The sequence below is a fragment of the Mustela nigripes genome, unplaced genomic scaffold (assembly GCF_022355385.1).
Source record: "Mustela nigripes isolate SB6536 unplaced genomic scaffold, MUSNIG.SB6536 HiC_scaffold_81, whole genome shotgun sequence".
NCBI classification, from domain to species: Eukaryota; Metazoa; Chordata; class Mammalia; order Carnivora; family Mustelidae; genus Mustela; species Mustela nigripes.
The window spans coordinates 36,375-58,779 of NW_026739495.1; the positions used below are offsets into that span (position 1 = coordinate 36,375).

Here is a 22,405-nt window from a genome sequence, read left to right on the forward strand (position 1 = left end):
GCAGGTGAAGTCCCTCCTATAAAGCTAGACTTAACAGGTGTAGGAATATATTCAGGGCTTCAAGGAGAGGGCTGGGCACCAAGATCTGCCTCTTCCTATGCCACCTCAGTCCAGGACAAAATGCCAAGTCATCTGAGAATTCTAAGTTTGAAAATAACCATCAAGGCATTTTAAAGATGACGAAATGGCTTTATTAAAAGTTTGCTAGCTTTATTCTTAACTCTGAAGTATTTTTTTAAGATATTATTTATTCATTTGAGGGAGAGAGAGAGCATGAGCTGGGAGAGCAGCAGGCAGAGGGAGAGGGAGAAGCAGACTCCCTGCTGAGCAGAGAGCCCCATGCTGGGCTTGATCCCAGGGCCCCGGGATCCTGACCTGAACTGAAGGCAGATGCTGAATGGATTGAACCACACAATTGTCCCCTCTTAACTCTGAAATATTTCATCATTTGGATGTAAGCCTCTGTTTACTGATTGACTAAGAGGCTCATTGAGACTGTGTAGCTCACATGCTGTCTGTGGGGGACTTGCTTCCAATATGGATGCTTCATTATTCCTTCCTTCAGCCAGATCAAAGTTAACAATAGAATGACACTATAATCCAGCAATTGTACTACTACTACTACTACTACTACTACTACTACTACTACTATTTTCCCAAAGAACACAGAAATACTAATTCAAAGGGGTACCTGCACCCTGATGTTTATAGTGGCACTATCTGTAATAGTTAAATTATGGAAACAGCATAAGTGTTCATCAACTGCATAAAGAGGTGAGATATCTATCTATCTATCTATCTATCTAATAACTTGAACATAAAAGAGATTTACAGCCATTTACAAGGATGCTGCTGGAGCTAGAGTGCATTATGCCAAGTGAAATAAGTCAGAGAAAGGGAAATACCATATGATTTCACTCGTATGTGGAATTTAAGAAACAGAACTAATAAGCAGAGGGAGAAAAGAGAGAGAGAGGCAAACCAAGAAACAGACCCTTTACTGTAGAGAACAAACTGATGGTAACCAGCAGAGAGGTGGGGTGGGGGATGAGAGAGGTAGGGAGGTTTATGGACTTGTTAGCGACTTGTTAGGGACTTCTCCTTGTTATGATGAGCAATGGGGCTTGTACTGAAGTCTTGAATCACGACATTGTACACCTGTAAGTAATATTGGACTGTATGTTAACTAACTGGAATTTAAATACCAACTTAAATAAATACAAGGCATGGTAATGTGGATTCCTTTCTTTACTGCTCTGCGAGAATGCTCTAGTTTCTTTATATTTGGGATTTGGGGTTGGGTTGTATGTGACAAGGTGGGGGCAGCGTTGACAAATATGTCATCTGGTTGTTGCCTAATAGAGTATACCGGTAGGCATTTCAAAAATGTTGTGGATAACTGAAAAATAATAGCTAGCATTAATTTAGAATTTGTCATGTCAGAAGTAGTGTTTTTTGCTTTCTGTAGGTTATCTCACTTAATACTAAAACAAGCCTTTTAGTTAAATGCCACTATTATACCCTTTTACAGATAAGGAGATAAATCAGAGAGCAAGTATCTGAAGGCAATAAAGTCAGTGATTGACAGCCTGGATTTGACCTAAGGTCATATGACTTTATAATGAGTGCAGATTATTATAATGTTATTTTGCCTTCCTGAGAATGAATGGGTGAAAAAAATAGCCATGATTTTCCTTAAAGTCAAACTTATCTTGAAAACTTAGCTGGGATAGTTGGATGAGACTATGCTCCACTCATCTTACTGAATGCGTTTTTAGGCAGGTTGGACTTGAACATCTGCCTAGAGTACCACAATCATGTTTAAACTTGGATTTTGTTTCAAAATTTATTAGAAAATAGACTGTGGGAATGAATGAAAGATATACACTGGTATCATATTTTTTTGAAATAAATGTATTAACACATTATTAAGTTATATGAATTGTGATTATTTATCATGCTTCTGATTGAAGGCACCAGCTACAATATTATCGTTATAAAAATAATAACTCAGCTCTTGATTGTATGTTTATGTCAAAAGCCCCATTGAGATTTGGAATGCTGATGACCCAAATTCAATAAAAGAAGGCTTTATTCATTTATATTCAGTAAAATAGTATTAGAAGATGATACATTCCCTCCTCCTTATGGTTAGCAATTTGGGTCTCATGATCCTCTATTAAATTTATTATTTGTTGGGATATAATTTGCAAAGATTCTGTGTTTAGCATTAGTGTCTCTGTTTCAGCTTTTATTATAAATTATGGGTTCACGCTCAGATGGTGAAAATATACACTTCTGGAAATAATCACAGTAAATGGGTACATACACAGCAACTGCCAAGTTTGAAAAGGGGCTGGTCCAATGGGCGGGAGATGATAGTGTTTATTGACACCAGGGCTTGAACTTTTGCGGAGTGTCGGTGTCAGGAATCAAGAGGTCATCACTGCATCCTTACTCTCCTTAACTCTTGCTCATGTGTTATATTCTACACGATGAACGGCAGCATGTGGCAAAATGCATGATTGGAGCCAGGAAATTTGGCCCCTGGTTAGAATGGATCCCTAAGACAGACCTAGTGCTGAATGGAAGAATAGTAAGAGTTCTCATTATTTGAGTCACATGTGAACAGTATGCTGTAGTCTTAAATGTGGATATTGTATTTTATTTTTTAATGTTTCTTTATTTAAGAGAAAGAGAGAGAGAGCAAGCAAGCAAGCAGGGAGGGGTAAAAGGAGAGAGAGGGAGGGAATGGTCAAGCAGACTCCACACCCAGCGCCCAGTGTGAGCTCATTCTTAGTACCCTGAGATTATAACCTGAACCGAAATCAAGAGTCAGCCAACTAACTGACTGGGCCACCCAGGCACCCCTAATTGCCGATATTTTAATTCTCATATTGAGTCTGGATGGTGGGCAGGGGTGAGGGTTAGATGCCATGAACTCTATGTTAAGGTTCCAAAGCCACATGTGCCCACTGTTGGGCATCAAAACCTTGCCCTTCTTAGTATATATGGAACCCATATAAGGAAGTTAGTATTTGTCTTGGTCTAGTGTCTACCGCAACTTTCTTTATTTTGATGAGGTAGTTTAGTTTTCTCAGGAAACATGAGCTCTTTGATTTAGGGATCTGGAAAGGCCACAGTGATAGAGACCTTCTGAGGAAATGTCAACTTACATCCTACTTCCATTTGGAAATTCTGACTTTAACATTGAATGTACCTTAACTGAACTCTTTGCCCTTAATCCAATTGTATTAACATCATAGGTATAATTGGTTACAAGGCTAATGAGAACCTCCTTATATCTCCTAGATAGAACATCACTCTCTTTGAAGATCTTACTCTGTATAGAACATGAGCACTTCAACCATTTAGATACATTTATCCAAGGAAAGTCCAGCTTGGACCAATTGATAGACAACACGTTGAAATTGTAAATATGTGTAAATGGAAAAGAACATGGAGGCTGATGTAAGGCCCGGGTTTTTTTGTTTTGTTTTTTAAGATCTTATTTACTTATTTATTTATTTGTCGGAGAGAGAGAGAGAGAGAGAGTGCACAAGCAGGCAGAAGCAGAGAGAGAAGCAGGCTCCCCACTGAGCAAGTATCCCGATGTGAGGTTCAATCCCAGGACTCTAGAATCATGACCTGAGCCGTAGGCAGCAGCTTAACTGACTGAGCCACTCAAGCGTCGCCGGTCTGGATATTAACACTTAGGACGAGCTGTGTAGCCTTGGTCATATCTTGTCACCTCACTGAAACATCAGCTTCTAAATGTTTAAAAATGATGCATTTCAGGCAGACCCTTTAAAATTATCTTGAGGATTATATGAGACGACGCATGGAAAATATTTTTATACTGTTTTCCTGGCAGCTCAGACGGAGCCAAACAGAGCTTGCTAAATGAAAACAAAAACGGGAATTTTTGAAATTCACAAAGGGGGGAGATTATGATTAATTAAAAAGTTAAGTTTCTTTAGAGTGTTTTCCCATCACTCCATTTTCAATACAAGCATCAATTCAACACTGCTCAACTCGCCAGCCTCTCTAGAGGGATCCTGTTTTCCTGGCAGAGGTTTGATAAATTTGGTGACCTAGTGATATGTGGATTATATTTTAACAAAGGGATCAGCAGCTCATCCAAGTACCTTTGACTCTAGAGGGAAATAACACTTTGAGGTGGAAACCTGCAATATACTTGGACATCTGCATAATGACTGAAATTAGCATAGGTTTACATAGTACACTACTCCATTAGAATTTTGATGACTTGGAAAGGAACAGAAGGTTGTAAATTTCCTAAGGGAAAGTCTCTGGGGGTGTGAAGTCTCGAAGCAAAAATCAGCCCCATGTCAGAAGCATGTTGTGAATGACTAGAAGGACAGAAAAATGACAAACGTGTGGCATTTTTTCCTTGCAGAAAGGGAACGGTTGCTGCTGGTATGATCTAGTACTTTGAGGGATGCTAGGAACCTCCCTCTGCTCTCCTTGTTGAGAGGGGATGTAGTATAAGGCTGTTTATTAGATACCTGTGATCGTAATTTCCTCCTCCTAGCAATGTTGTAGGGAGGGAGAGGAAGCAAGTAAGGAACAGGAAGAAGACAAAAATGGTACGGGAGGAAAGGGAGACTAGAGGAGGGGACAAAGGCTAGGAGCGTTGGGATGAGATGAGCAAAAAAGGAAGAAAAGCATGGAATCTTGCTTGGGATTGTGGTTTAGTGGTCATGGGGGTGTGACCCTAAAAGTTTTGGGACTGATGTGTGTGGCCCATTCTCTTAGGTGACTAGTCCCAGATAAGTGGAAAGATGCACAGAAGGGAGAAGCAGGAGATGTTGAGGCAGGACCTGCTCCTAGCTGGATCGAAGATTAAAGAGAATCACTCTGCTTCCCCAAACTCCTTTTTCCCAGCTATAAAATGAGGACACTGGGCTGTGTGATCTTGCTATCTCTTTCTATTCTAAAGTGATGGGATTTTTTTTTTAACATCACTATCATGGAGCCTCATTTTTCTTATCTGTAAAAATGGGAAGAATGCCTACCTCACAAGGTGACTTTGAGGATTTAAAGATAACAAGTGAGAGCCTTTTCCTATACAAATCTACTTGTTTCCTGAATTCAGTTATTAAGAGTTTATAGAATGAATTCAGATAGTGAAGGGGATAGCCCTGTTTGAATCTATTTGAGTTCACTGTTTCATATAGCAAGGGGTGAGTTTTGGATAGTGAGGGTTTATATGTTTTTAGTGCCTGGATATCTATGCAGACACCTTGCATATAGCCCGTACTCAATAAGGATTAATCCTGGTCTCCTTGACCTTGAGGATAAAGACAGCTGTGTTTAGCTTTGCACCCTTAGCTTATAGCACAGTATCTAATCGCCAGGAATGTCTGTCCTGTGTTCTTGGCCCTCAGGCTCATGGGACCCTGCTGAGACTTGGGTCAGCTAAGCAAAACGTACTTAACAATAGGTATGCCCTATAGAGTTGGAGTAATGAGTGGTACGAGATTAGGAATACTGAAACTGATGTGCGAATGTAGGTGAAACGAGCTTCTTCCACAGGTGCAGAGAAGTTAGTTGAGTCTCTGCTAGACAGGGTAAAACTTTTGTGTTTATAGAAAAGAATTATTTTATCTATTTTATTTTATTATTGTTATTTATATAAAAGCTACTAGCCCAACGTCAGGCCCCTGGTAACTTCTTAAATATTGAATTCCTTGTCACCTTCTGAGGACATGCAATCACAAGCATATTTTAGTCAAATCTATTATACTGGGTCCTAATCAATAATTTTTTATTAAGATTTTGCCATTCATCTGGTGTACTTCTGCTAAGTGTAATTGTAGATACCAAGCCACATTAACACACAGTACAGTTTTTAAAAGAGAAAAATCTTTATTCCCATCACTTTCTTTTACAAATAATAAAAATGGTTAAAAAAAATAGTGTGAGTTATGGGTGTTAAAATATCTAAACTATCAACCTGTATTTATTCAGGTTATAAACTAACTTATAAACTATCAACCAGTATTTACTCAGCATTTTATATGCTAAATATATCCTTTAATTCTGTGTGTGTGTGTGTATGTGTGTCTGTGTATGCTTTTATAGGCGTTACTGGAAGAACAGAGATAACCCATGTGGAGTAATAGTATGGAAATATCCTGAAACTCCTTCAGAGTCTAAATAAACTGACTGGATTGGAGTTTCACAAGCAAGGAACCTGGTCCATGGGCAATTTGCTGCAGGTAAGTGAGAGGTATAATTTACTCTGTTAGAATCCCTCAAAGATTCATTGGCTATGGGGCTGTTAATTGCATTTCAGATGATTATAATGTTCATTTGGTACAGCTGACAGCTTCTCTTCCCTCCCAAACGTACACATGTGGATGCCAACATATGGCTAAATATCTGGTCATTTCATCTTGCTCATTTGGGCTTCAGTCAGTTACAAAAGGAGGAAGCAGGAGGAAAAAAGTACCCACCCCATAAAACTTTTACTAGCTGTGATTTCTGTGGAGGGGTGGGAGTCAGACTCGCTGTTCATGGAGCAGATGTTCCTCCAAAGTGCCTGGGAGTTGAAAGAGTGGCAGATTGGGCTGCCCAGGATTCAGAATGAAACAAGCAGACAACTGGCGATGCCCCCCACCTTCTCTTTTGAAAAGGGGGGCAGCCGTGAGGTCATTAATATGGAACAAAGTGTTTGGGAAAGGTAGCAGGCTTTTTATTCTTCCTTTGAAAACCCGGTGAGATTGGAATGCTGGATGTGGTCACAGCATGAAAATAGTTGCTGTTGGGCTGATGGGAAAGTTGAACTTGTCTAAATGAACCAGTGGGGAGGCATGAAAGTCCAAGTGACTCCTACAAGTGGCAGTTTGTGAGCTGGGGCGTGCGTTGTGGCATCTCCTTCTGCTTCCTGTCGGACCATCAATGGTCAAGGCGACGTGAGACTAGAAGTAAGAGCTGTCTAGCTCTGTTAAAGGGAAATAATAGGTTCATTCACCTGTGGTGTTTCACTGTGTTGAGGAGAAAAATAAAAGATCAAAGCCTGAATCTCTATCTTTGGCAAGAGAGATATTTGTACTTGCCATTTTAATTGGCAAATATTGACTCGAATCATTCATGCTGTTTTAAGGGGGAAAGAAGAAATGGTTGTAAGAACCTGAGATCACAGTTGAAGGTGGAATTGTTCATACATTTTCCTGTGAATATTTAGTCTTCGTAGGTTGCATATATAACAGCTATATGTCCTAAAGTCATAACTCAAGAGCTCCCTGGAACACAATTTTTCTTTCTTGCATCAACTCCATCACATTATGGAGACTAAGCCAATAGAAGACATGCTCTCTGTCTCTAAAGAGACCGCTCTGTTTTGAGAGTCATGTAAGAACACAGATATGGAGATGTTTTGTAGTGTGGAAAGTGCTTGCTAAACATGAGGAGGTAATGGTAAGAGTAAGTATTGTAGAGGAATGTGAACCAATAAAGAAAGGATTTGAGCTCTTTTTTGTTTTTAAGATTTTATTTATTTGTTTGAGAAAGAAATAGAGAGCAAGTGCATGAGCAAGGGGGGCAGAGGGACAAGCAATTGTGGAGTCTGTTGCAAGGCTTAATCCCAGGACCCTGAGATCACAACCTGAGCCGAAGTCAGATGCCTAACAGACTGAGCCATCCAGGTACCCTGTGAAGCTCTTTTCTTTTTTTCTTTTTTAAAGTGTATGTGATTGTCCCATTTCTTTGTCTTTAATCTTGGTCCTTCTATCTGTTCAGAAAGGGGGATGCTGTTTCCTTTCTTTTTTTCTTTCTTTCTTTTTTAAGATTTTATTTATTTGACAGAGAGCGAGACAATGAAGGGAGAACATAAGCCGGGGGAGGGGCATGGAAGAGGGAGAAGCAGTTTTTTCACTGAGCAGGGAGCCCGATCCTGGGGTCCATCCAAGGACTCTGGAATTATGACCTGAGCAGAAAGCAGACTCTTAACAACTGAGCCACCCAGGCACCCCTGGGATGCTATTTTAGTTAATATCGTTTGTTTATGGGGAAGAAAGACCTGTGTAAGTGAAAAGAGAATTATCTGGTAACATACATGGGCCAGAACTGAATCATAACTTGAAAACAAGGTGGGGAAAAGGCAGCGCTAGAATGTTCTCCTATTTTTGTTCTGTTCTCAAAAACAGAACACTTATCTCTCTGCAGCTCTACTTCTCCCTGAACTCCTATCCACCTCCTGCTTTTGATTGTTTTTCCTGGCACCGTGTTTGCCTATCTCATAATTTTGCCTTGCATGTAGTCTCTCATTGCCTTTCTCACTACTTTCCCTTTATTTGGCTTCAAACCCTGCCACGGATAGCCTACATCTGTTAGGCTGCACTCGGGAAACAGAAACTGTACCAGTTATTTTAACAGACACATTTTTTTTTTAATTTTTTCAATTTATTTATTTTCAGAAAAACAGTATTCATTATTTTTTCACCACACCCAGTGCTCCATGCAATCCATGCCCTCTATAATATCCACCACCTGGTTCCCCCAATCTCCCACACCCCCACCACTTCAAACCCCTCAGATTGTTTTTCAGAGTCCATAGTCTCTCATTGTTCATCTCCCCTTCCAATTTACCCCAACTCCCTTCTCCTCTCCATCTCCCCATGTCCTCCACGCTATTTGTTATGCTCCACAAATAAGTGAAACCATATGATAGTTGACTCTCTCTGCTTGACTGATTTCACTCAGCATAATCTCTTCCAGTCCCGTCCATGTTGCTACAAAAGTTGGGTATTCATCCTTTCTGATGGAGGCATAATACTCCGTAGTGTGTATGGACCACATCTTCCTTATCCATTCATCCGTTGAAGGGCATCTTGGTTCTTTCCATAGTTTGGCGACCATGGCCATTGCTGCTATAAACATTGGGGTACAGATGGCCCTTCTTTTCATGACATCTGTATCTTTGGGGTAAATACCCAGGAGTGCAATTGCAGGGTCATAGGGAAGTTCCACACATTTTAAGAATTATTAACCCGATACTGGAGAACTGGAAAGGCAAAAGGTGGCATTGAGGAATCACAGAAGTAGTCACTTCTATATTTGTTGCCCTGGTTTCAGGGACAGCAGGCAAGAGTTTGGGATGATTAGAAGTTGGAATACTGAAGAATGGATTTTGTACAGCTGGACTTCAGGAGTCTTGGGTGGCGGTGTTGCTTTAGAAGTTTAGGGGGTGGGGAGGACTCACATTGCTGAGATTTGTGTCTCTAACAAGGATTGTACCAGCTGGCTGTTGCTAGTGCCCCAGGAGCTCAGATTGGGGACCATATGCAGCTGGGACTCCAGAATATTGCGAGGGATCACTTCCAGCAAATACTGTAGCCTGAGAAACTAGAAGGGAGCCCACAGATGGGACCAGGTGGCAAAGGGGATATACTCTGCGGCGACCCAAGCCCCACCTCTCAAAACAAAATAGAGGAAGATGCATTTGATTGAAACGTAGTCATTTAATAATGACCACAATAAAAAAAAAAAAATTGGCGCAGGGCTATGCTGGACAGGTTTCCTTAAAATCAACTAAGGGCAGTTCTGTGATTACCATATAGTCCAGAGGCAAAATATGTGGATGTGATGTTATTGATGATTGAATTTTTAATGGTTTCATTGTGAAACAGCGTACATTAATGTGTAATTTTAAGAAATGACATTGGAGGTATTCCATGTACCTTGTTCCACTTTCCCTCTAGTGATAATTATCTTACAAAATTATAGGACAACAACTAGGATATCAAATTAGTACAGTCACAAGACAGAGCATTTCTATCATCACAAGGGGCCTTTCTCTTGTCCTTTTATAGCCACACCCACTTCATCCCCATCCCCCAATATTTGTCCTAAGCAACTTGCAACTACTGATCTTTCGGTTTCTATCATTTACTCATTACAAGAATGTTGTATAAATGGAATCATTTGGAATTGGCTTTTTTTTTTTTAAGATTTTATTTATTTGTTTGACACAGAGGGAGAGAAATCACAAGTAGGCAGAGAGGCAGGCAGAGAGAGAGCGGGAAGCAGGCTCTCCGCTGAGTAGAGAGCCCGATGCGGGACTCAATCTCAGGACCCTGAGATCATGACCTGAGCCGAAGGCAGAGGTTTAACCCACTGAGCCACCCAGGCGCCCCTGGAATTGGCTTTTTTTAAGCAATGTAATTCTCAGGAGGTTTACCTAAGTTATTGTACATAGTAATTCATTTTTTTTTAACTAAGTACTATTTCTGGGAAGGATATACAATAGTGTGTTTATGCAGTTGTTTCCAGTTTGGAGCTGTTATAAATACATTTGCTACAAAAATGAATGTACAGATTTTTGTGTGAAGATAAGATTTCATTTCGTTTCCCAAAAGTGAACTGCTTGATTATGTGACAGTTGCATATTTAGAATTTTTTTCCCTAGCTCTATTGTAATATAACTGACATACAACATTGTATAAGTTTAAGGTTTACAAACGGATGATTTGAGACAAGTGTATACTATGAACTGTTTACTTCTATAAGGTTAGTTAACAACATGCTATGTTTGAAATAATTGCCATTTTGTGGTGGTGGTGGTGAGAACATTTTAGATCTATTCTCTCAGCTATGCAAAACAGTATCATTAACTATAGTCATCCTGTTGTACCTGAGCTCTCCAAACCTTATTCATCTTGTAACAAAGTTTATACGTTTGGAGCAATGCCTCCTTATAACTTCCCACAACCCTTGGTAATAATCAATCTCCTATTTGTTTTATGAGTTCAGTGTTTTTCGATCATACAGTATTTGTCTTTCTCTATCTGACTTATTTTACTTAGCATAATGCCGTCAAGGTCTACCCATTTTATCACAAACAGCAGAATTTTTTATGACTAATATTTCATATATATGTATCTATATAGTTATATATGTTACTTATATATAATATGAAAAAAATTATAACATTTTCTTTATCCATTTATTGATTGACCCTTAAGTTGTTATCATGTCTTGGTTATTGTGACTAATGCTGCATTGAAGATGGGAGTGCAGACATTCAAGATACTTTCATTTTCTTTAGATAATATATCCAGAGGTGGAATTACTGGATCATATGGTAGTTCTGTTTTTAATTTTTGGGGGGCATCTGTATACTGCTTTCTACAGTGGCTGCACCAATTTATACTCCCATCATTGGTCCCCCAGGGTTTCCCTTTTCTCCTTATCCTTGCCAACACTTTTAGCTATACATTTTTTGTTTGTTTCTTTGTTTTTTTCAGGTTTTTTTTTTTTAAATAATGCAGGTATGAGGAGATCTCTCATTGTGGTTTTGATTTGCAACAGGAAAGCTAGAAAAAGATGCTCTCAACCAGGAAAGGAAGGACAGAGTGAGGAGTGAGTTACCCCAACCTTTTGGGACACTGCATAAAGGACTTACTGGGATGTGACCCCATCCAGAAACTGGCAAAGCTAACATGTATGGGGGTACCTAGGAACAAATATTTATGGCAGGGGCCCCAGGATCAGCCATGCGGTGGGAGGAACAGTGGTTTTAGTGACCTACTCTGCAGAAGACTTCATCAGCTTTTGCCACTAAGGAAACGAGACTCAGACAGCCTATGAATTTCAGTGGATTTAGCCCCACAGGTTTTCGTGTTTGCAGATGCCAGCTGTTCTGAGTTCTTTCCCGTTCCTGCCCACAGCATTCCTAGGCTGGGAGCCCCTGAGTCCCAAATGGTAGCCAGTCCTGTGCTTTGTGGCTGTGCAAATACATAATGCCAGTCTCGTCCCACTTGTTGATTTTTGTCTTTGTTGCTTGTGCTTTTGGTGTGATATCCACCCCCCGCCCAAAAAATGTTGCCAAGACCAATGTCAAAGAGCTTTTCCCTAATTATGTCATTGTGTCTTTATTTTCATTTCCCTAAAAACTAGTGATGCTTAAAATCATTTTTTTTGTGTGTGTTTATTTACTGTATGCATGTCCTCTTCAGGGAAATATCTGTTCATGTTTCTTATCCATTTTCTAATTGAATTGTTTGTTTGTTTTTAAGTTCTTTATTTTTTTTGAGAGAGAACATGAGCGGGGGGAGGGGAAAGAAAGGCAGAGGAGGAAGCAGACTCCCTGCCAATCAGAGGGACCAACACAGGGCTCAATCCCAGAACCCTGAGATCATGACCTGAGCAGAAGGCAGATGCTTAACCCACTGAGTCACCCCAGGCACCCCAGTATTTTAACTCTAGAGTTTTGAGAACTTCATTTTTTTTTCTTTTTTGTATATTCTTGGCACTAAGCTTTGTCAGATAAATAGTTTGCAAATGTTCTCTCCCATTTTTTAACTTGAGTTTTTACCCTCTACTAGGCATTCACAGAACAAAAGTTTTGAATTTTCATGATGTCCAGTTTTCCAGTTTTCCCCTTCATGGATCATGCTGTTAGTGTCCAGTCCAAGAATTCTTTGCCTACCCTCAGGTCCCAAAGGTTTCCTCTCATGTTTTTATTTTTTTCCAAAAAATTTTGTATTCTTACTTATTGTATGTAAGTACATAATCCAGTTGGAGCTAAGTTTTGTATAGGAGGCGAGACTTCAGTCAGATTTAACTTGATTGCCCATGGATGTGGACTTGCTCCTTTTCGAGTGGGTATCTATGGGTCGTCTCCTTCATTTCATTTGAAAACCTCCTGGTTTTTGATGTAATGACTAATTTGCACTCAAAATGCAGACATTGGGGACATTATATTATGGGACTCTATATCTTATTCAGAACTTCTGTATTCGCTGGCTCCTTCTGAAAGGTAGAGTTCACACCAGGGTGGAACAGAATTCATATTCCTTAATTGGCCTTTGTTGACACGTGAGTGGATTGGGGCTTTTCATTACTTCCGGGCAATAGTTTCAGCTCTCCCACTAGATGTCCATTGATACTTCCCTGGCTAGTATAGGAGTGCATGTAACCTCTACCCACTTGGCCACCACTGACAACGCGGGCCGAAGAGTGGCCTCATGCATGGCTGCTGGGTGGAGGTGAAAGTCATGACTGTCCCCATGGCCAATTCTGATACTACTGTGGCATGTCAGGAGAAGGTCCCCTTGTTACTGTTAGGTGGAGACAGTAGTCTGGGGGGTCTCTATGTCATTCCGACTGACAATGCAAGGGATACAGGGTGCCTTGTTGCTGCCTGGCAAGGATAAACATTCTGATGTCCTACCTGGCCTTCTCTGGTATCACCTTACTGGGAAGTTTGGGGGACATTTCATAGCTTGGTGAAGGTGAAAATCTAGGTCCACACTTGGATTTTGCTGGCCTGAGAGGGGATAGAGCTACGAGTCTTTTCTGTGATGTTCAGCTGGGTGAGAGTCTTGTCTCACGGTTTTCTTTCTTGCTAAGTCATGTTTTCTTTGTCTTTTGAATAGAGAGAGCAGGACTTTGTTGTTTCCTTTTTTTTTTTTTTTTTTTTTTTTTTTTTTTGTCTGGACCTGTCAGTTTTTCTGGGTCTCTGGTCTCTTCTACCTTAAATCTGGGATATATGAGGCAAAAGGAAAACCCAAGACCTCTCACCACTGTGTCCTCACTTGGATCTAAGTTTCAGAGATTGTCTGTCTCTTGATCTCCACCTTTCAAGGTCTTATGTTTTTCTTTCTTTTCTTCTTACTCGATGGGGTGAATAGGAAAAGGAAAATCTACTCTACATCCTGAAAGTGGTAGTCCCTTGGAAGCATTTTTGAAGATACTGCGATGGATCTATTTACATGACTAAATTTTAAAATATAATCAAGTCAGAACAAGCAAACAAGAAAACAAAACAAAAATCCAACTTTTCGCCAAATCCATTCCCCTGTATTTGGGCAGGAATACCTGCAAAAACCATCTTACAGAGATGATGGCTTCACATAGTAGGGACTTAAGGATAATTATGGAATGAAGGAATATTTGCTAAATGAATTAAATTAACAACTTTTCTCTTACCTGTTAGAGAATATGCTAGACACTAAGTAGGATAGGTAGGTCCCATACTACATACATGTCATATCATTGAGACCTAACTATCAAGTTATATAAAAACCATCCCCAGTGCTAAAATAGAAAGACTAACATAACTACACTATGTGTTCAGAAGTTGTCTTTCATCTCCTTAGAGTAAGGCAGTGTCTTGTTCATCTTTGCTGCTAGTGCCTGATGCTACACATTACTCATCATACATGACTTGCCCTAGAAATTTAGCAGAGGGAGGGAGCATGCTTTGAGATGCTGGAAGTAATCTGTCTCATATTCTCAATATGCAGTAACCTCTGCAGAAAAGGAGTTCTGTAGCATTTCTAGATAATATAGTCCCACATTTCACATTTCTTTAGCCAGTCAGGGAATTCTTAATGTCAATCCTCGTCCTATGAATGAGCCCAGGTGCTTATTGTTGTAGCCTTGGTGGAAGCAGAAGAAAGATAAGCACCTTTCTTCACACATACACTTTAAAATATTTAAGATAAGGTACCCCTCTATTTGTATTTTATGATACATGCTTTGAGCCCAAATAGCAACTGTGGTAACCTTGTGTTTTGCAATAGATGTAGACCGGTGGTCTCTGAGTCAAGTGTCAATGCCACCCATCCCATTATACATAAGAAAAAAATAACTACAAAGAAAAATAAAAAATAGCAACATGTGATACCAAAATGATTTAACATCGTTGCCCTTTAAGATAGGCATGAATTCTGTCCTTAAACATATAGCCCAAGGAGGTGCTCTGAATTTCATGGATTGGTTATAAAAAGTCTTTCAGGGTAGGTATCACATAGACAATGGCTTTCCAGTTTCCTAAGGAAAGGACTTTATCCACAAATACAAAAAAGAACCTTGACAGAAAGCGTGAAGTACCACCAGCAAATAGTTTAGCACTTTGCTCTTGGACTAGTGGACACTAGAGGCTTAGAGAAAGTGCAAGAACTCTGATGCTTTAAGAATCTTGATGGACCAGAAACAGACCATGCTTCATGCAAAGCAAAGGGCTTGCTGCAAAAGCTGAGGAGTTTACTGATTGACTACAGTTGAAAAGCGAACTTTGCAACCTACATCATAAAACACTTACTTAGAGGACATCAGCTTTGATTTTGTGTATTGATAAAGCAGGAGTGTACTTAGGGGGTTTTCTAAATAATGAATATTTACAGAATCCATTTTTTTAAAAAGCATCCTGGTTTTTGTTTGGTTGTTTTCATCTTAAAAAGCTTGCTCTTGGGGTGAAAAGCTTCCCATGAGTGCCTACTGCTATAAAATAAATAGGAAGAGTGTAATATGAAGTATGGTGAGTTCTACTTTATACAGTTTTCAGTAAGGACTAAGCCTATTAAAATAAAGAGATTATATTTATATTTGGTATTCTTATTTCATGGAAATGAAACTTTGATTTCCTCTTCACTTTACTATCTCCTCTATACAGAAAATCAGACTGAGAACAAGAATTTGGAAATCTATGGCAGAATTTTATCTGTCCTTTAAACTTCGTAGCTTCCACTAATTGAAATGATCAGAATACTATACAGTACTCAGCCTGGAAGATAATCCATATTAACAGAAAACTACCCTATTCTGTGGTTTTTTTTTTTAATTTTTTATTTTTTATAAACATATATTTTTATCCCCAGGAGTACAGGTCTGTGAATCACCAGGTTTACACACTTCACAGCACTCACCAAAGCATATACCCTCCCCAATGTCCATAATCCCACCCCCTTTATTCTGTGGGTTTTAATATTTACAAAGATTATTAGGTTTTAAAACTTTGTCATGCCTGGAGTAATTATTTCCTTTTAAATATGGTTTTATTATATTCAGAATTAAAATGTTATTTAAAATATATCTTGGTATTATTAAAAACAAAACTACTTTTATTCTTAGAAACTTTCAAACAAAGTAATGAAATATTAATCACTTTGTTAAGGAAGAAAGATTCTGTGATAGAACCTATTTAAATGTTGTAGTTTTTTCTTCTTCTTTCTTTAAGACCACAAAAGTAAAGATTTGGCTCATCTCTGTCTCTCTAGATCTTTAGAAGCTTCACGCCTTGAAGAAATATATTACATCTTTTTTTTAAAGGACTTATTATAATCAAGGCAGTAGTTTATGGGAAAAGACAAATCTAAAAAGTCCTATTTCAAAATCTTGCTTCCCAAACTAGAGTAAAACAAGAGAGGATAGGATTGAAAGGAATTTGACTTGTAAGAAATGGCAGGAAGCTGAGAGCCCATAAGCAATTTTTTAATAAAATATTAATTTTTATTTTCAAAGTTAAGGTCAAAATATAAAAGCTAATAAAGAAATTAAAGACATCGAAAAGTATGAGTAAAAGAGTGGCAGGCACCTTTTATTGCCATCCTCCTAAATATGAGTTGCAGAAAAATTTGCAGTTTTCCTGCAGTTTTTTACATGCTAAATCATGTAAGACAAGACTTAGCCATTTATTCTGAGCCACATGACCTAGTTGAAAGCTGAGAGGTGTTAGATAGGTAGACAATGCAGAGAACACAATCAGAGAGATTGCATCTTCTTGCCACATTCCAGCTTATCAAACATAATTTCAGAAGTTTCTAGGTATATGTGAAACACCTTTTGAAGGAAGAGTTGGTCCATGTCTCTGAAGTCTCCTATCCTGTCTGTCCCACTAGGTGAAATGATCACATTATTGGCAGGGCCTTGATTTTCTCAGGTTTTTTCTTTCCCCAATGACAAATAGGCTTAATAACATGAGAATCCCCTATGCTTGATTATTACATTTTACATCTTTAAAGCTCCATATTCATGTTGCAAACACAATGAAATATCTCTGCAGTAAAGTAAAATGCTTCACAGCGCACATTGACTGTTCAAGAAACCAAACCATAAACCAGAAATTTCAAGGCAGTAAAACAATTTTTGAGGCAACCATTCCATTCAACTGAATGGTATGCATCTATTTCAGAGAGCAGCTCCTAAATTCAATGCCTTGCACAGAGAAGGTACAGCAATAACAAATTTTTGAATGAATGGTTGTTTATTTCATACATTTGGAAATAACAAGGTAGAATCAATAGTGTGCTGGAAAACCAGCTCTCTGAAGAAAAACAATAACAAACAAACAAACAAACAAAAAAACACAAAAGCTCCGGTTTTTGATGTTTTCCCGTTTCTGTGGTGTAAATACTCCCTCTATGGCCTGTTTCCAAGAACCAATGTGATGTCACTGAACACAGAGGAGGAAAGAGATATTCTGCACAGAATATTCTCTTGCAAACTGGTACAAACTAGCTCCAGGATTCTGCTGGTAAGTTACTTGGCTTGTTTTCATGTGATTTGGCAAAAGAAAATCATAGCACCAGATTTCCTTTGGTTAATTAGCTGACATGGTATTGACAAAAACTGGAGGATTCCTTTTTTTTTTCTTTCCTTTTCTTTTCTGTTTTTTTTTTTTTTTTTTTCTCGGTAATGATAACAAAGTGTTACTTTTTTTCTAGTGGGTTACCTGCAGGAAGTAGGTTGTAAGAATGCCTCCCCAGGAGTGTGTGTGCTTTTGATAGCAAATAAAAACCAGTGAAGTCCTTGTGAATTTTCCTGAAGTTGAAAAAGAAATCTCTTTAACAAGGGCCACCTACTTTGGGCCTGGGAGCTGTTCAGCAGGCCTTGAAGATCCTTATTCTTAGCCACTACAAGCTCAGCAACTGGATATGAAAGCCCTAGGCACAGCACTCTTTTAGCAACATGGTATATTAAGTCTTAAAATTTATAAAATCCTTCCAATCCCCAGGATGCCCAACTACTTTTGAACTCAAGAAATTTAGTACATGGATGTATTATAAAAAATCTTGAAGATAGTTTAACTACAGTTGAAACAATCACTCATTATAGAACTTCTATGGACCAAACCCTGTGCTGCCCATTTTTACACACACACACACACACACACACACACACACACTTGTATTTATATAAAATTTATATATTAAACATAAAAATAATAAATATAAATGCATATATTTTTACTTAATTCATGTGCCTTTACACTTTGTGGTAAAAACAGAAATTCTTCCACTTTATGAAGAGTGAAAATGGCATCCCACAGGTTATTAAAAATAATATTTTAATAACAATGACAGTCATCATCTGTTTCATATCTACTATGTCGTAGGCATTTCATATTTACCATTTTAATCAGTATTCTTCATGCTATTTATGCTCTATAGATGAGGTAAATGAAGCTGATACTGAGAAAAAGTTATGCATGAGATCAAGGGGTATTAAGTTAGGAAGAGTTGAATCATCACAAGTCCATATTTCTCTAAATCCATTGTTTGCCTTGTATTAATTCAGTCATCCCACATGTGTTTATTGAGTACCCACTGTGATTCAGGCACTGTTCTTGGCTTTGGGGATACAATAAAAAGCAAACACAAATTCCAGCTCTTCTTTATCCACATTTTAGTCAGCATAGACAGTCAACAAAGAAAGAAGTATAATAAAAATACTATCAAACGAGTATTATGCCAGATGGTGGTAGGCTCTATAGAAAACTATAAAGGAGGGAAGGAACAAATTATACTGGTGTGGGAGTGCCTTGCCATTTTAAATGGAGAATCAAGGGAAGGCATCACAAAGGAAGTAAGCAAAACCCAAAGGAGGTGAGAGACTGAAGCATGCAGATATCTGGGAGCACAGATGCTCAGGTGGAGGAAATGAGGGGAGAGGCCAGGAAGTGAGAGCATGCTTAGTGCATTTGGGGAACACCAAAAGCTACAGAACAGTGAAGCAGAGCAAGGGAGGGAGAAGGGATGGAACTGGGGTACTGCAAGTGGGGTATGTGGGTTAGGATGCTAGATTCCTCTGGCTTCTGTGGGGAGTATAGACTGAAGAGTGAGGAGTGGAGTGAGTGAGTGAGTGAGGAGAGAAGAAGAAAGAACAATTAGTAGGCTGTTGCAAAATTCATGCGAAAGATGATCGTTTCTTACAGCATGACGATAGAGGCACACGTGGTAAGAATTGGTTGGATTCTGAGTATGGCTGGAGTATATATAATTTTTGAGATGCTTCAAGGTAGGATGGGAAAGAGCAAAAGTAAGCATAATGCTAAAGTTTTTGGATGGGATAAATGGAAGTTTCAGTTTTCATTTATTGAAAATGGGCAGGGCCTTGGAAAGGGAGATTTGGGGTAGAAGATGAGCTTGTCTAAAATATGGTAAGTTTAAAATGGAGGGGAATGCAAGAATAAAATAATATCTAACTTCAAAGTATAATTATAAGTTTTATTAAGTTAATGTATATGAGAAGACTATCAATGTTGGTTAGCTCTTTTTTCTTCATCCTAGTCTCAGTAGGGTGGTATAATTGTGTCAAGACTAAGATTTAGAGAGTAGCTATAATAGAATCAGTAGACCATGGGTAACTTATTTCATATACAGAGGAACAGGGTTTTTTTGTTTTTGTTTTTGTTGTTTTGTTTTGTTTGTTTTTGTTTTGTTTTGTTTTTACTTTGGCTTAAAATCTCAGAACAGGCTGGTGTGTGCTTGCGGATACAGAGTTTCTCAGGCTAGAAGGAAGACTCAAGACAGAAGAAGATAGCATGGGGTTGGCCCTGTTGAAGTCATTTCCAAACATCTGGAGTTGTTAAGAAATTAAATGGAAGAATCTGGCAGCCTGCAGGAGAAAATAACACCAGGTATGAGCTATGCCGCTCTGGGTCAGCAGCTAACATCAGGTGCAGAGTTAAGGAAGTTCTACCTCAGACACAGTGTGACGTTGTCACCTGAAGATAGAAGGGGGTCATAAGAAGAAGATGGTGTGTCAGAGCAACATTCTCAGTGTGCTCACTGCCAGATGGAAGTTGTTATACAACCTCTTGACCAAGATGAGAGTGAGTGGACATTTCCTAAGGCAAGACTTCCAAGAGGTTCTTAGAAACACCATTGGGCATCTTCATGAAATATGTGAATTTTTGATTCAGAGAAAATTAGAAAGTATCTCCTCTACCCATTAATGAGGCCTAATTTTTCACGCATTGGTTGGGGATGCCAAAGGTTATTCCTGTTGTATGTCATAGAGGACAGCCATTTCTCCAAGCAACCCTGGTGTGGTAGATGGTGACCTGGCCATCTGGAGGCATAAGGGACCCCTGTGGGAATTTTGGTAGTTAAATCCCAATGTCACTTTTCCATGCTGAGCCATTATATGCTCCTTATATGCCATTCTGTGGTTTTCTTACACTTTAGAGATTTAGTTGGTTTTACTTTACTTTCTGAGATGTTGTTACCTATGTCTTTATCCTCATAATTCATCTTAAGATGGTAAAGTTTTCCTGACTCTAATTTTACTTACTCTTTCTGTAAAAAGGATTTAGTGCTCTTGTCTGAACTTCCCTTAACCATAAGCCATATTCCTTAGGCTGAGTGTCTTGGGCCCCTGCTATTAGTCTATCCTAGATACTTCCTTTCACACAACGCATAGAGACATGCTGGCAGCTGGCTGTTGAAATAGATGTCTTGTGGAAGAGTACCTCCTTCGCTTTACTAACACACCCTAGTTGAGTAGTGACTACCAGGTGTTGTTTACTATGTTTTATCTAGAGGCAGGGTCACCCTAGGCCCTACCAGGTTGCCCCATGGTCTAAGGGGTCCATGTTTTGCTGCTAATCCATGCTGAGGCACAGCAGATAAGGCACACTCTCCTTTTCTCACATCTGCTTTTTACTCATTTATGGCCCCTTGTCTCTATTTCTGCTTTCAGATATCAGCCTTTTCCTCAATATCTGGGGCAAATATCTTCCTAATGAAGCAACTCCGGATGTCCCCCTGTGGAATATGTGCTCCCTGGATTGTCACTGCGTTCTTGTAGACATGTCTTATAGCATCTTATATGTACCTCTTTATGTGTGTGTGTATGTTCTTCCCTTACTACTTGAAGATTAGCTCCTTCCTTACAGCCTGAACAATAAGCATCACTTAGCTCTCCAAAGCCTGGGAATCCCTAGGGCAGCTGAGAAAGTTAATGAGACCCATAGGCTGGGAGTCTGGGATGTATTAGGAAAGGCTTAAGAAAAATCTCCCTGTAGACAACTAGCTTTAATTATAATTGAGATTTAAATTCATTTCAGTAACATACATTCACTTAGGGTAATAGAGCTCAAGGTCGCGAATGTTATCGTAGATTACCAGGATGAAACAGGCAAGAGAAGAAAGGGCTGGTAAATATTAGCAGGCCATTAAAGCCATAAGTTTGATTTATTTTATTATTATGCTATTTGGATGAGTTGGGGTGTTGGGACTCTTTTTGCAAGACTGCCTTAGGACTTGAGGAAAAGTCTATGAGCCAAAGACTAAACCTTTCAACTTGTAGCAACTTGATAACATCTTATAATTAGCCATGGACTCCCTTCGCCTTTTAAAAAGTTACCTATTTAAAAAAATAAAAAATAAAAAATTATTGAGAATGAGATCAGATGAATCAAAAGAAATAGAATCCACATTTTGTTGCTAGCCATAAACATAAAAACAAAGCACTTATCTCTAAAGCAAACTCTGTCCAAATGCTGGTATAAACACCCTGTTTTTCAGACTTAATGGGAATGTTGTGTTTAACTCCACATATACAGTGCTAAGACTTAACTATTTGACTCAGGTGGTTTTTCACAGATCAGTTGAGAAAGCAACATACTTATTTAATAAAATCCAAAAGCCCTGAAAACAACTTTCTTTAATCTGTAATAAACTGAAACATATATATATATATATATATATATATATATATATATATATATATGAATTTGCAGTATCTTCAATCAAGCTCCTTTCAGCATAAGCCCATCAACAGATGAATGGATCAAGAAGATGTGGTATATATACACAATGGAATACTATGCAGCCATCAAAAGAAATGAAATCTTGCCATTTGCAACAACATGGATGGAACGAGAGCGTATCATGCTTAGCGAAATAAGTCAAGCAGAGAAAGACAACTATCATATGATCTCCCTGATATGAGGAAGTGGTGATGCAACATGGGGGCTTAAGTGGGTACGAGAAGAATCAATGAAAGAAGATGGGATTGGGAGGGAGACAAACCATAAGTGACTCTTAATCTCACAAAACAAACTGAGGGTTGCTGGGGGGAAGGGGGTTTGGGAGTAGGGGGGTGGGATTATGGACATTGGGGGGGGGTATGTGCTTGGGTGAGTGCTGTGAAGTGTGTAAACCTGGCGATTCACAGACCTGTACCCCTGGGGATAAAAATATATGTTTATAAAATAAATAAATAAATAAATAAATAAAAATTTCAAAAAAAAAAAAAAAGACATAAACACAACTTCAGCGGCCCTTAGGTTGAAACCACTAAGAAAGAAGAATCATTATGGAAATTACACTCAGTTTGTACTGCTTTCCTGCAATTCCCCATCCTT

General features: G+C 38.9%; 1 long non-coding RNA gene across 1 annotated transcript; it reads left to right on the forward strand.

Moving 5' to 3' along the window:
* Positions 1–6,114: 6,114 nt before the first annotated feature.
* On the forward strand, positions 6,115–21,671 carry LOC132008326 (uncharacterized). The gene is made up of 3 exons (XR_009401588.1): positions 6,115–6,245; positions 19,504–19,672; positions 20,737–21,671. It is a non-coding gene; the product is annotated as an uncharacterized LOC132008326 (long non-coding RNA).
* Positions 21,672–22,405: the final 734 nt, after the last annotated feature.